This window comes from Anser brachyrhynchus, assembly GCF_964034855.1.
Source record: "Anser brachyrhynchus genome assembly, contig: SCAFFOLD_162, whole genome shotgun sequence".
NCBI classification, from domain to species: Eukaryota; Metazoa; Chordata; class Aves; order Anseriformes; family Anatidae; genus Anser; species Anser brachyrhynchus.
This window is the reverse complement of record NW_027663988.1, coordinates 74,440-88,046: the sequence shown is the minus strand read 5'-3', so window position 1 is coordinate 88,046 and position 13,607 is coordinate 74,440. Positions and strand designations below refer to the sequence as shown.

Sequence of the window (13,607 nt, the reverse complement as noted above, 5' to 3'; positions counted from 1 at the left end):
CAAGAGCAAAGGCACGTACGCAAGGCTTGTCTGGGAACTCTTGTGAGAAATCCCAGGCAGCTTGTCTGGGAACTCTTGTGAGAAATCCCAGGCAATTAGAAACAATGATAGTAGAGGGCATACTGCCCTGGGAGTTATAGTTAGATTAGAAAGGGGAACTAGCGGATAGAAGAATGCGGAACTAACAGATAGGGCAGTAGATGACGCTTACCAATAAGGAGCTTGGCTTTTGCAATATGTATGAGCTAATTATCCTGTACACGATAAAAGACAATTGAGCTATCCATTAAAGCTGAAGCATACTTAACACTCATATTGAGCGTTTGTGTCTTCCCTCCGTCGACAACAAATGGCGCCCGAACAGGGACCCTTGCTGGACGAGGACCCGAAACGAGTAAGCCGGTATTAGGCGACGGAGTACAAGGGGAAAGCCGGTTCTGACTACGTAACCCGGAATCCGCGGAACATAAGATTGGGGCGAGCAGAAGACGACTCGGGAAGAGCGCCCGGGACGAACCCATAGCGGGTCCCGCCGGAACGCCGCGAACGGAAGCTTTGTACGGGGGCAACGGCACCGTGAGTAAGCATGGAGAAACAAGCGGCAATAGATTTACTTAAGTGCTTTTTAGAAAAGCGTAAGACACGCTTTGCACGGGGGCAACGGCACCGTGAGTAAGCATGGAGAAACAAGCGGCAATTAATTTACTTAAGTGCTTTTTAGAAAAGCGTAAGACGCCAGATATAGATTGTCATAAAGAATTACAGGGGTTAGTGGCCTATGGGGTGGCGAAGGGCTGCTTTATTAACCCTGACACATTGTTTGAGGAGGATGAGTGGCGTAAGTTTGGTGATATATTGTTTGAGGAAATGATTAGTGAGAATAAGACGGCTAAGAAGCTGGCAAAACCGTGGCGGGCTGTTACGAATGCTTTAACAATACATCGGGTAGAACAGAAAGTAGCAGCCGCTGCAACAGAGCGGCTGGGCAAAACGTTGAGGGCGGATGAAGAGGCCAATCCGTACCCCCTCCCTCCGTCGGTCCAACAATTCACCATGAAGGCACCCGGGGGATGGGGAGAGGGGGCACGACCCAGTGCACCTCCTCTACCCCTGGAAACTCCCGAGGGAGAGGCGGCAGGCGAGGGGAGAAATAAGAATCCATTTTTGAAAGATATGCGACTCGAATCAGGGGGGTCGGAGAGAGCAGGACTCTGGGCGAAAATAGCAGGGGAGGCGTTACGTGAAGGTGATGTGGGGGCAGCGACAGAGCTTGTAGGCGCCTTCCCCGTGGTGTACTCTCCACCAGACGCCCAGGGCCAGATAACTGTTACTATGACAAATCTGGACTGGAAAATACTGACCCAATTGCGTGCCACGGTAAATGAGTCAGGAATACGTGGGGAGCCAACGAAACAGATGTTAGACTATCTGTGGTCCACTAACGTGTTGCTCCCCGGCGATATTCGTAATATCATGAAACTAATACTGACGCAGCATCAGATCCTGCTGTTTAATGCCCATTGGCATTCAGCTTGTCAGGAGGCAGTCGCGGTGCAGCGTCAGCCCGGAGATCCATTATACGGGGTCACGCTGGAGGAGCTTTTGGGGGTCGGTGCATACAATCGCTTGGAGGCCCAGGCCCTAATGGGGCCGGATAAGGCAAAAGCGACCATGACGCTAGCTAGGAGAGCACTGGACCAAATTAGGGAGCCTGGAGGAATGCCCTCCTATATGTCCATCAAGCAAGGGCGAGACGAAGCGTTTGGAACATTTATTGATAGGGTTGCCGCAGCTATACAGGTAGCTGGGTTACCCGAATATCTCAAAGGCCCTATTCTTAAACAATGCGCCCTTCAAAATTGTAATCAAACCTCTCGAAATGTTCTAAATACGCTGCCCAGTACCTGGACTATAGAAGAGGCTCTTGATCGATTGTCGCGGATACCGATAGGCTCGCAAGCGCTATTGGTTGACGCTATTCGAAAGGTAGGGGAAAGTATTACTCAGGGACTGCAGGCTAGTCAGTCGCAGGTATTCGCCGCCCTTGCCCCCCTGCAAAGTGGAAAAGGACCTCACTCGTCGAGAAGACCTGCACTACGCTGCTATCGGTGTGGCATCGCGGGTCATATAAAGAGGCAATGTGGGACGGCTAATGTGTGGTGTCCCTCTTGCCGATCTGATACGCATAATGAAACCGCTTGCCGGCGGAAGACCCAGGGAAACGGGAAGACCAGCGGGAACCGCCGCCCCGCGATGACACAAAAAGCGGCTTTCCCCTCAACAGCGGCGGCAGCTGCGGAGACTCCAACCGAGACGAATCCTTTCACCTCCAACCAGCCACCAGAGGGAGCCTGGGGATTGGACTTGGCAACCGCAGTAAATGTGACTTTGATGGACAATAAGCCTGTTGGGGTGAAAACAGGCGTTATGGGACCTGTAAAAATTAATAATGAGCCTGTTGGAGCACTTCTGATTGGAAGGTCATCGGCGACATTAAATGGGGCTTTAGTGTTAACAGGACTTATTGATAAGGACTTTACTGGGGAGATACAAATTATGGTATCAGCCATGTTCCCTCCGCTACATATACCGAAGGGAACTCGATTGGCTCAATTCTGCCTGTCTCTTGCCAAAGCGACTGATCCCTTCCGCACCTGTTTGTTCGGGGTCCCAATAGGGAACAAGGAGGAGCTGAAACAACTGTTAGCACCATATTCCGCAAGTACTGATTTGTTCGATCTTTCGTCCAACCTCTCCGACGCCGTTGTGGCGGCGCTAGTGGCTCTGAACACGAGCTTGCCATGGGATCCCCAGGAACTGGATTTGTTGGGATCAGTGGCGGTAGGGAACACCAGTAATAACTGGACACAGACGTGCTTTATGTGGAATAAAGGAAAACAAAATATGACTCAATGGACTAATGTGACCTCTCACACAAGGGGGTTCGAAGCTAATAGCAGCTATTGCGGGTACAACGACACCACCAACACCACCATGGGGGCATACGGGAACAAGTCAAGCACATGGCCAAGGCAAACTGCTAAGGCCTTACCACCTGGTATATTCCTGATCTGTGGAGATCGAGCCTGGCAGGGAATCCCAGCAAATGCGCACGGGGGGCCATGCTATTTGGGACGCTTGACTTTGTTTGCCCCTGACCTACACAGTCAAGAATTGCGAAACATTACTCAACAATGGAAACGACGGACGAGACGCAGTCTCAAAAACTTTGGGGAGTGACTGCGATAACCAGGTCGAACTCTGGGGTCCTGCTGAAAGGTTCTTTTCAGCGGCACTTGTGCCTGGAGTGGCTGTGGCTCATGCTATGGCTAGTCTAGGGAAAACTAGCTTGTTGGGCTGTAAAACAAGCAAATGTGACATTTGAAAAAAAAAAAAAAAAAAAAAAAAAAAAAAAAAAAAAGGGAGAGAGAGAAACTAGCTTGCACATTTTAGGTCTGTGAAATTTTGTGAGAATTTTTTCCTGCACTGGACAGTTGAGAGAAAAAAAAAAAAAAGGAAAGAAAAAAAAAAAAAAAAAAAAAAAAAAAAAAAAAGCACATAGGGAATTATGTTAATTGTGTTTGTGTCTTTAGGCAAAGCTGTGGAAGTCTTGAAATGTCACAGTAGTAAATAACTTTTATTACTTTTTGGCTAATTCTTTTTCTGTTGGAACACTGAATTCTGTGCATATGTATATATGAACACAAATTGAAGGCCTCTACCTCCTGGAGTATACAACTTGGTTTGTTTACCTCCACATGATTTTTTTTTTTTTTTAAGTTCAGTGTGGAGACTTGAAACTTGAATGTCCCTTCCAACTTTTATATTTAAAACAAGACTAGAAAATTGAAGACTGTTTTTCACCTGTACATAGAAATATTAAAGGGTGGTCTTAAAATTTGAACATTGGTCTGGAGAAAAACCATGGTGTTTGTTATGGACAATTAACTGTTAAAGTTATTGTAAGTTATCTGTATTTAGCAGAGTATTTTCAACGAGTGATCTGAGCTGAAATTGGAGACTATTAGTAAGTTATGTTTGGAAGTTTTAACTTCAATGAAGTAATTATTTGCTGTGAAAGAGACGAACATTGAATGACTGAACAAAGAGGGTGCAATATCTTTGTTTTTTATGAGGCTCCTGAGAATAAAACCAACTGAAGCATTTCAATTCACTTGAATGAGAAACGTGTTTAATTAAAAGAGCCCAAGAAGACACTGGTATGAAAGGTAAAATCTCAGAGGTTGGTCAGTTAATGTGGCACACTTGCTGGTCACTTTGTAAAATGTAGATTTGAAGTACAGTGGTGAAAACATTAAATGTGACTACGCAGATGCTCACAGAAATGGCCCAGGACCTGGACAGCTTGCGACACGCTGTGTTACAGAACAGAGCGGCGATTGATTTTCTACTGCTGGCACAGGGCCACGGGTGTGAAGAGCTCGAAGGAATGTGCTGTTTTAATCTCTCGGACCATGGCGAGTCAATCCACGAGCAACTGAAATGGCTGAGAGACCACACCAAGAAGATAGTGGTCCAAGATAATTGGCTTGATAGACTGTTTGCAAATTGGTTTGGGAACATGGGGGGTTGGATATTGGGTCTGATAAAAGAAGGGCTACGCTTACTGCTAATAATTGTCCTAATTATAGTAGCGGCGCGAGTAGTATTTAGTTGCCTAATAAAAAGGCTCGAGCAGTTAACTAGTAGGGTTTTTCTAGCAACAGTAATAGCATGTGTAAGGTGTAATTGCTCGAAAAAGAAAAAAAAAAAAAAAAAAAAAAAAAAAAAAAAAAAAAAAAAAAGGGGTCAATGCCACACGTGCTCCTTATTGCAATGCATCTCTTTGCTGTCATTATACAAACTATAATAGCATCCTTCCTTGCGCCAGGAGCCGCTCTGCTCGGCTGTGGGATCGACTGTGGAACGGACGCCCCTAGGTGCACCCCGAGCATTTTTTCCTCGGAGGGGTCTCCACTCTCAGCCGCTCACCACGGGAGCAGACAAGGACCTCCTGAAGCTGCACACAAATTATTTTCAGTGATATTGTCTTGTGGTATGAATGAGAAGTGCAAGAGGCCTCTCTGCGTGATTGTGTGATTGTGTGATTGTGCTGTGCGAGTAAGAAGCAGTATCGCTGCGAAGCAACATTCCTAGCGCTTAGTGGCTTGTTGACTGATGTAGATTCTAGTAGGCACACTACTTTACAATCGTAGTTCTGCATGAGATTTTTGACCCTGTTGCTTATTGTACCTTGCTTATTGCAGTGTGTGCGGTGATTGATAGAAAAATCTATAGAAAGCTTTTGGTTCAAAATAAAAACGGGGGAATTGTTGAGGACTGGCTCGCTGCGCGTAATCACATTGATATCATGCAGCTGCAAGATAAGGAAATGGCGGATTACCGCACCCAGCTGGTCTAGAAAAACAAGAGCAAAGGCACGTACGCAAGGCTTGTCTGGGAACTCTTGTGAGAAATCCCAGGCAGCTTGTCTGGGAACTCTTGTGAGAAATCCCAGGCAATTAGAAACAATGATAGTAGAGGGCATACTGCCCTGGGAGTTATAGTTAGATTAGAAAGGGGAACTAGCGGATAGAAGAATGCGGAACTAACAGATAGGGCAGTAGATGACGCTTACCAATAAGGAGCTTGGCTTTTGCAATATGTATGAGCTAATTATCCTGTACACGATAAAAGACAATTGAGCTATCCATTAAAGCTGAAGCATACTTAACACTCATATTGAGCGTTTGTGTCTTCCCTCCGTCGACAACAAGTCCAGAGAGTGCACTAGCACCACTGGGGAATGCAGTGCAGTGAGTCCAGTGAGTACACTGGCACCAATGGGGATGCAGTGCAGTGAGTCAAGAGAGTGCACTGGCACCACTGGGGATGCACTGCAGTGAGCCCAGAGAGTGCACTGGCACCACTGGGGATGCGGTGCCGGGAGTCCAGAGAGTGCACTGGCACCACTGGGGATGCAGTGCAGTGAGTCCAGAGAGTGCACTGGCACCACTGGGGATGCAGTGCAGTGAGTCCAGAGAGTGCACTAGCACCACTGGGGATGCACTGCAGTGAGTCCAGAGAGTGCTCTGGCACCACTGGGGATGCAGTGCAGTGAGTCCAGAGAGTGCACTGGCACCACCGGGGATGTGTTGCCGGGAGTCCAGAGAGTGCACTGGCACCACTGGGGATGCAGTGCAGTGAGTCCACAGACTGCACTGGAACCACTGAGAATGCACTTCAGTGAGTCCAGAGAGTGCACTGGCACCACTGGGGATGCACTGCAGTGAGTCCACAGAGTGCACTAGCACCACTGGGGAATGCAGTGCAGTGAGTCCAGTGAGTACACTGGCACCAATGGGGATGCAGTGCAGTGAGTCAAGAGAGTGCACTGGCACCACTGGGGATGCACTGCAGTGAGCCCAGAGAGTGCACTGGCACCACTGGGGATGCGGTGCCGGGAGTCCAGAGAGTGCACTGGCACCACTGGGGATGCAGTGCAGTGAGTCCAGAGAGTGCACTGGCACCACTGGGGATGCAGTGCAGTGAGTCCAGAGAGTGCACTAGCACCACTGGGGATGCACTGCAGTGAGTCCAGAGAGTGCTCTGGCACCACTGGGGATGCAGTGCAGTGAGTCCAGAGAGTGCACTGGCACCACCGGGGATGTGTTGCCAGGAGTCCAGAGAGTGCACTGGCACCACTGGGGATGCAGTGCAGTGAGTCCAGAGAGTGCACTGGCACCACTGGGGATGCAGTGCAGTGAGTCAAGAGAGTGCACTGGCACCACTGGGGATGCACAGCAGTGAGCCCAGAGAGTGCACTGGCACCACTGGGGATGCGGTGCCGGGAGTCCAGAGAGTGCACTGGCACCACTGGGGATGCGGTGCAGTGAGTCCAGAGAGTGCACTGGCACCACTGAGAATGCACTTCAGTGAGTCCAGAGAGTGCACTGGTACCACTGGGGATGCAGTGCAGTGAGTCCAGAGAGTGCACTAGCACCACTGGGGATGCAGTGCAGTGAATCCAGTGAGTGCACTGGCACCACTGGGGATGCAGTGCAGTGAGTCAAGAGAGTGCACTGGCACCACTGGGGATGCACAGCAGTGAGCCCAGAGAGTGCACTGGCACCACTGGGGATGCGGTGCCGGGAGTCCAGAGAGTGCACTGGCACCACTGGGGATGCAGTGCAGTGAGTCCAGAGAGTGCACTGGCACCACTGGGGATGCACTGCAGTGAGTCCAGAGAGTGCACTGGCACCACTGGGGATGCACTGCAGTGAGTCCAGAGAGTGCTCTGGCACCACTGGGGATGCAGTGCAGTGAGTCAAGAGAGTGCACTGGCACCACTGGGGATGCAGTGCAGTGAGTCCAGAGAGTGCACTGGCACCACTGGTGATGCACTGCAGTTACTCCAGAGAGTGCACTGGCACCACTGGGGATGCGGTGCGGTGAGACCAGAGAGTGCACTGGCACCACTGGGGATGCAGTGCAGTCAGTCCAGTGAGTGTACTGGCACCACTGGGGATGCACTGCAGTGAGTCCAGAGAGTGCACTGGCACCACTGGGGATGCAGTGCAGTGAGTCCAGAGAGTGCACTGGCACCACTGGGGATGCACTGCAGTGAGTCCAGAGAGTGCACTAGCACCACTGGGGATGCACTGCAGTGAGTCCACAGAGTGCACTAGCACCACTGGGGATGCAGTGCAGTGAGTCCAGAGAGTGCACTGGCACCACTGGGGATGCACTTCAGTGAGTCCAGAGAGTGCACTGGCACCACTGGGGATGCAGTTCAGTGAGTCCAGAGAGTGCACTGGCACCACTGGGGATGCAGTGCAGTGAGTCCAGAGAGTGCACTGGCAACACTGGGGTTGCAGTGCAGTGAGTCCAGAGAGTGCACTGGCACCACTGGGGATGCAGTGCAGTGAGTCCAGAGTGTGCACTGGCACCACTGGGGATGCAGTGCAGTGAGTCCAGAGATTGCACTGGCACCACTGGGGATGCAGTGCAGTGAGTCCAGAGAGTGCACAGGCAGCACTGGGGATGCAGTGCAGTGAGTCCAGAGAGTGCACTGGCACTACTGGGGATGCAGTGCAGTGAGTCCAGAGAGTGCACTGGCACCACTGGGGATGCAGTGCAGTGAGTCCAGTGAGTGTACTGGCACCACTGGGGATGCACTGCAGTGAGTCCAGAGAGTGCACTGGCACCACTGAGAATGCACTTCAGTGAGTCCAGAGAGTGCACTGGCACCACTGGGGATGCAGTGCAGTGAGTCCAGAGAGTGCACTGGCACCACTGAGAATGCACTTCAGTGAGTCCAAAGAGTGCACTGGCACCACTGGGGATGCACTGCAGTGAGTCCAGAGAGTGCACTAGCACCACTGGGAATGCAGTACAGTGAGTCCAGTGAGTGCACTGGCACCACTGGGGATGCAGTGCAGTGAGTCCAGAGAGTGCACTGGCACCACTGGGGATGCAGTGCAGTGAGTCCAGAGAGTGCACTGGTACAACTTGGGATGCAGTGCAGTGAGTCCAGTGAGTGCACTGGCACCACTGGGGATGCACTGCAGTGAGTCCAGAGAGTGCACTGGCACCACTGGGGATGCACTGCTGTGAGTCCAGAGAGTGCACTGGCAGCAGTGGAGATGCACTGCAGTGAGTCCAGAGAGTGCACTGGCACCACTGGGGATGCACTGCAGTGAGTCCAGAGAGTGCAGTGGCACCACTGGGGATGCAGTGCAGTGAGTCCAGAGAGTGCACTGGCACCACTGGGGATGCACTGCAGTGAGTCCAGAGAGTGCACTGGCACCACTGGGGATGCAGTGCAGTGAGTCCAGAGAGTGCACTGGCAGCACTGGGGATGCAGTGCAGTGAGTCCAGAGAGTGCACAGGCACCACTGGGGATGCACTGCAGTGAGTCCAGAGAGCGCACTGGCACCACTGGGGATGCAGTGCAGTGAGTCCACAGAGTGCACTGGAACCACTGAGAATGCACTTCAGTGAGTCCAGAGAGTGCACTGGCACCAGTGGGGATGCACTGCAGTGAGTCCAGAGAGTGCACTAGCACCACTGGGGAATGCAGTGCAGTGAGTCCAGTGAGTACACTGGCACCACTGGGGATGCAGTGCAGTGAGTCAAGAGAGTGCACTGGCACCACTGGGGATGCACTGCAGTGAGCCCAGAGAGTGCACTGGCACCACTTGGGATGCGGTGCCGGGAGTCCAGAGAGTGCTTTGGCACCACTGGGGATGCACTGCAGTGAGTCCAGAGAGTGCACTGGCACCACTCAGGGTGCAGTGCGGTGAGTCCAGAGAATGCACTGGCACCAATGGGGATGCAGTGCAGTGAGTCCAGAGAGCGCACTGGCTCCACTGGGATGCAGTGCAGTCATTCCTGTGAGTGTACTGGCACCACTGGGGATGCAGTGCAGTGAGTCCAGAGAGTGCACTGGCACCACTGAGAATGCACTTCAGTGAGTCCAGAGAGTGCACTGGCACCACTGGGGATGCAGTGCAGTGAGTCCAGAGAGTGCACTGGCACCTACGGGGATGCACTGCAGTGAGTCCAGAGAGTGCACTGGCACCACTGTGGATGCACTGCAGTGAGTCCAGAGAGTGCACTGGCACCACTGGGGATGCACTGCAGTGAGTCCAGAGAGTGCACTGGCACCACTGGGGATGCACTGCAGTGAGTCCAGAGAGTGCACTGGCACCACTGGGGATGCACTTCAGTGACTCCAGAGAGTGCACTGGTACCACTGGGCATGCAGTGCAGTGACTCCAGAGAGTGCACTGGCACCACTGGGGATGCACTTCAGTGACTCCAGAGAGTGCACTGGCACCACTGGGGATGCAGTGCAGTGAGTCCACAGATTGCACTGGCACCACTGGGGCTGCAGTGCAGTGAGTCCAGAGAGTGCACTGGCACCAGTGGGGATGCAGTGCAGTGAGTCCAGAGAGTGCACTGGCACCACTGGGGATGCAGTACAGTGAGTCCAGAGAGTGCACTGGCACCACTTGGGATGCACTGCAGTGAGTCCAGAGAGTGCACTGGCACCACTGGGGATGCACTACAGTGAGTCCAGAGATTGCACTGGCACCACTGGGGATGCAGTGCAGTGAGTCCAGAGAGTGCACTGGCACCACTGGGCATGCAGTGCAGTGAGTCCAGAGAGTGCACTGGCACCACTGGGGATGCACTTCAGTGACTCCAGAGAGTGCACTGGCACCACTGGGGATGCAGTGCAGTGAGTCCAGAGAGTGCACTGGCACCACTGGGGATGCTGTGCAGTGAGTCCAGAGATTGCACTGGCACCACCGGGGCTGCAGTGCAGTGAGTCCAGAGAGTGCACTGGCACCACTGGGGATGCAGTTTAGTGAGTCCAGAGAGTGCACTGGCACCACTGGTGATGCAGTACAGTGAGTCCAGAGAGTGCACTGGCACCACTGGGGATGCACTGCAGTGAGTCCAGAGAGTGCACTGGCACCACTGGGGATGCACTACAGTGAGTCCAGAGATTGCACTGGCACCACTGGGGATGCAGTGCACTGAGTCCAGAGAGTGCACTGGCACCACTGGGGATGCAGTGCAGTGAGTCCAGAGAGTGCACTGGCAGCACAGAGGATGCAGTGCAGTGAGTCCAGAGAGTGCACTGACACCACTGGGGATGCAGTGCAGTGAGTCCAGAGAGTGCACTGGCACCACTGGGGATGCAGTGCAGTGAGTCCAGAGAGTGCTCTGGCACCACCGGGGCTGCAGTGTAGTGAGTCCAGAGAGTGCACTGGCACCACTGGGGATGCAGTGCAGTGAGTCCAGAGAGTGCACTGGCACCACTGGTGATGCAGTACAGTGAGTCCAGAGAGTGCACTGGCACCACTGGGGATTCACTGCAGTGAGTCCAGAGAGTGCACTGGCACCACTGGGGATGCACTACAGTGAGTCCAGAGATTGCACTGGCACCACTGGGGATGCAGTGCACTGAGTCCAGAGAGTGCACTGGCACCACTGGGGATGCACTGCAGTGAGTCCACAGAGTGCACTGGCAGCACAGAGGATGCAGTGCAGTGAGTCCAGAGAGTGCACTGACACCACTGGGGATGCACTGCAGTGAGTCCAGAGAGTACACTGGCACCACTGGGGATGCAGTGCAGTGAGTCCAGAGAGTTCACTGGCACCACTGGGGATGCAGTCCAGTGAGTCCAGTGAGTGCACTGGCACCACTGGGGATGCAGTGCAGTGACTGCAGAGAGTACACTGGCACCACCGGGGATTCACTGCAGTGAGTCCAGAGAGTGCACTGGCACCACCTGTGATGCAGTGCAGTGAGTCCAGTGAGTGCACTGGCACCACTGGGGATGCAGTGCTGTGACTCCAGAGAGCACACTGGCACCACTGGGGATGCAGTGCAGTCAGTCCAGTGAGTGCACTGGTACCACTGGGGATGCAGTACAGTGAGTCCAGAGAGTGCACTGACACCACTGGGGATGCACTGCAGTGAGTCCAGACAGTGCGCTGGCACCACTGGAGATGCAGTGCTGTGACTCCAGAGAGCGCACTGGCACCACTGGGAATGCAGTGCAGTGAGTGCAGAGAGTGCACTGGCACCACTGGGGATGCACTTCAGTGAGTTCAGAGAGTGCACTGGCACCACTGGGGATGGGTTTCAAGCCAACTGCATTAACCGCTCATGCTTCTTTCTTATGAGACGTTAGTAAACCAATTACATAGCCTTGTCAAGACTAAATCACAGGTAAAAATCCTGTACATCTCATGTGGCCAACCACTCCCAACTAGGATTCCAAGAACCAGGAGTTTCGGTGAAAATAGGGCTAGTGCTATTAGAGGGGTGATTATTAGGGTAAGCCCTAAGCTGTCTTTAATGGAGAAGTATGGGTGGAATGGGATTTTGTCGCAGTCTGATACGATTCCTAGTGGGTTATTTGAGCCTGATTCGTGTAGGAAGGTTAGGTGGACTAGGGTGATTCCTGCAATTAGGAAGGGCAGTAGGAAGTGGATGGCGAAGAATCGGGTTAAGGTTGGATTGTCTACTGAGAATCCTCCTCAGGCTCATTCTACTAGAGTTTGCCCAATGTACGGGATGGCTGAGAATAGGTTGGTGATTACGGTGGCCCCTCAGAATGACATTTGTCCTCATGGTAGGACATACCCTACGAAGGCAGTTGCTATTAGGGTGAGTAGGAGGATTACTCCTGTGTTTCAGGTTTCTTTGTATAGGTAGGAGCCGTAGTAGAGGCCTCGTCCGATGTGTAAGTAGATGCAGATAAAGAAGAGCGAAGCACCGTTGGCGTGGAGGTTGCGGATGAGCCATCCGTACTGGACGTCTCGGCATGTGTGAGCTACTGAGGAGAAGGCGAGTGAAGTGTCTGCGGTGTAGTGTATGGCTAGTAGCAGGCCTGTTAGGATTTGTGTGGCTAAGCAGATGGCTAGAAGGGAGCCGAAGTTTCATCAGGCAGAGATGTTGGAGGGGGCGGGTAGGTCGATTAGGGAGTTGTTGATTATTTTTAGTAGGGGATGGGATTTGCGGATGTTAGGGGCCATTAGTGAGTCTGTGTGTTATTAGGATTATTACCAGGATGGAGAGGGCGAAGGATCCTAGGTAGGCCTTAATTAGCCCTGTGTGTATTGAGGTTGCGGCTTTGCTTGCGGCTACTTGTAGTTCAGCAAGGCCCTCTGGCCCTATTTTTTTGAGTCAGGAGAGGTCGATCAAGTGTAGGGCAATGTTTTGTCCCTTTTCTAGTAGGTTTTTGGAGAAGAATCGGTGTACTAGGGGGTTGAAGTACCCTAATGCAGAGGAGAAGTTTATGAGGGGGTTTGGTTTGGGGTGAGTGAGGGTGTGTGTTATGTTCGATAGTTCTAGGGCTAGGATGATTCCTAGGATTGTTATGAGGATGGCAGCAGTTTTGGTGATAAGGGGTATGGTTATTGGGGGGGTTTTGGTTGGTGTGATGAAAGAGGTAATGATTATTCCTGCTGTAATGCTGCCTAGGGCGAGTCGGGTTAGGGGGGCGGTGATTAGTGGGTTGTTTTCGTTTATTGATACTATTGGGGGGATTCGGGTTTGTCCAGCTTGGACTAGGATGGTTATGCGGATGCTGTAGGTTGCGGTGAATGCTGTGGCTATAAGGGTTAGGAGTAGGGCTCAAGTATTTAGGTATGATGTGTTTAAGCTTTCGATGATGAGGTCTTTTGAGTAGAATCCGGCTAGGAATGGGGTTCCTATCAGCGCCAGGTTTCCGATGGTTAGGCAGGAAGTAGTGACTGGGAGTATTTTCTGTAGGCCTCCTATCTTTCGGATATCTTGTTCTCCGTTTAGGTTGTGGATGATAGACCCTGAGCATAGGAATAGTATGGCTTTAAAGAAGGCATGGGTTGAGATGTGTAGGAAGGCTAGTTGTGGGAGGTTTAGTCCGATAGTGACTATTATTAGTCCTAGTTGGCTGGATGTTGAGAAAGCAATGATTTTTTTGATGTCATTTTGGGTTAGGGCGCATGTGGCAGCGAATAGGGTTGATAGAGCACCTAGGCATAGGCAGGCAGTTAGGGCTGTCTGGTTGGTGGCTAGCAGGGGGTGCATGCGGATGAGCAGG

General features: G+C 52.1%; 1 long non-coding RNA gene across 1 annotated transcript; it reads left to right on the top strand.

Moving 5' to 3' along the window:
- The first annotated feature begins 2,697 nt into the window (after positions 1–2,697).
- On the top strand, positions 2,698–5,740 carry LOC308186534. The gene is made up of 2 exons (XR_013944098.1): positions 2,698–5,483; positions 5,519–5,740. It is a non-coding gene; the product is annotated as an uncharacterized lncRNA (long non-coding RNA).
- Positions 5,741–13,607: the final 7,867 nt, after the last annotated feature.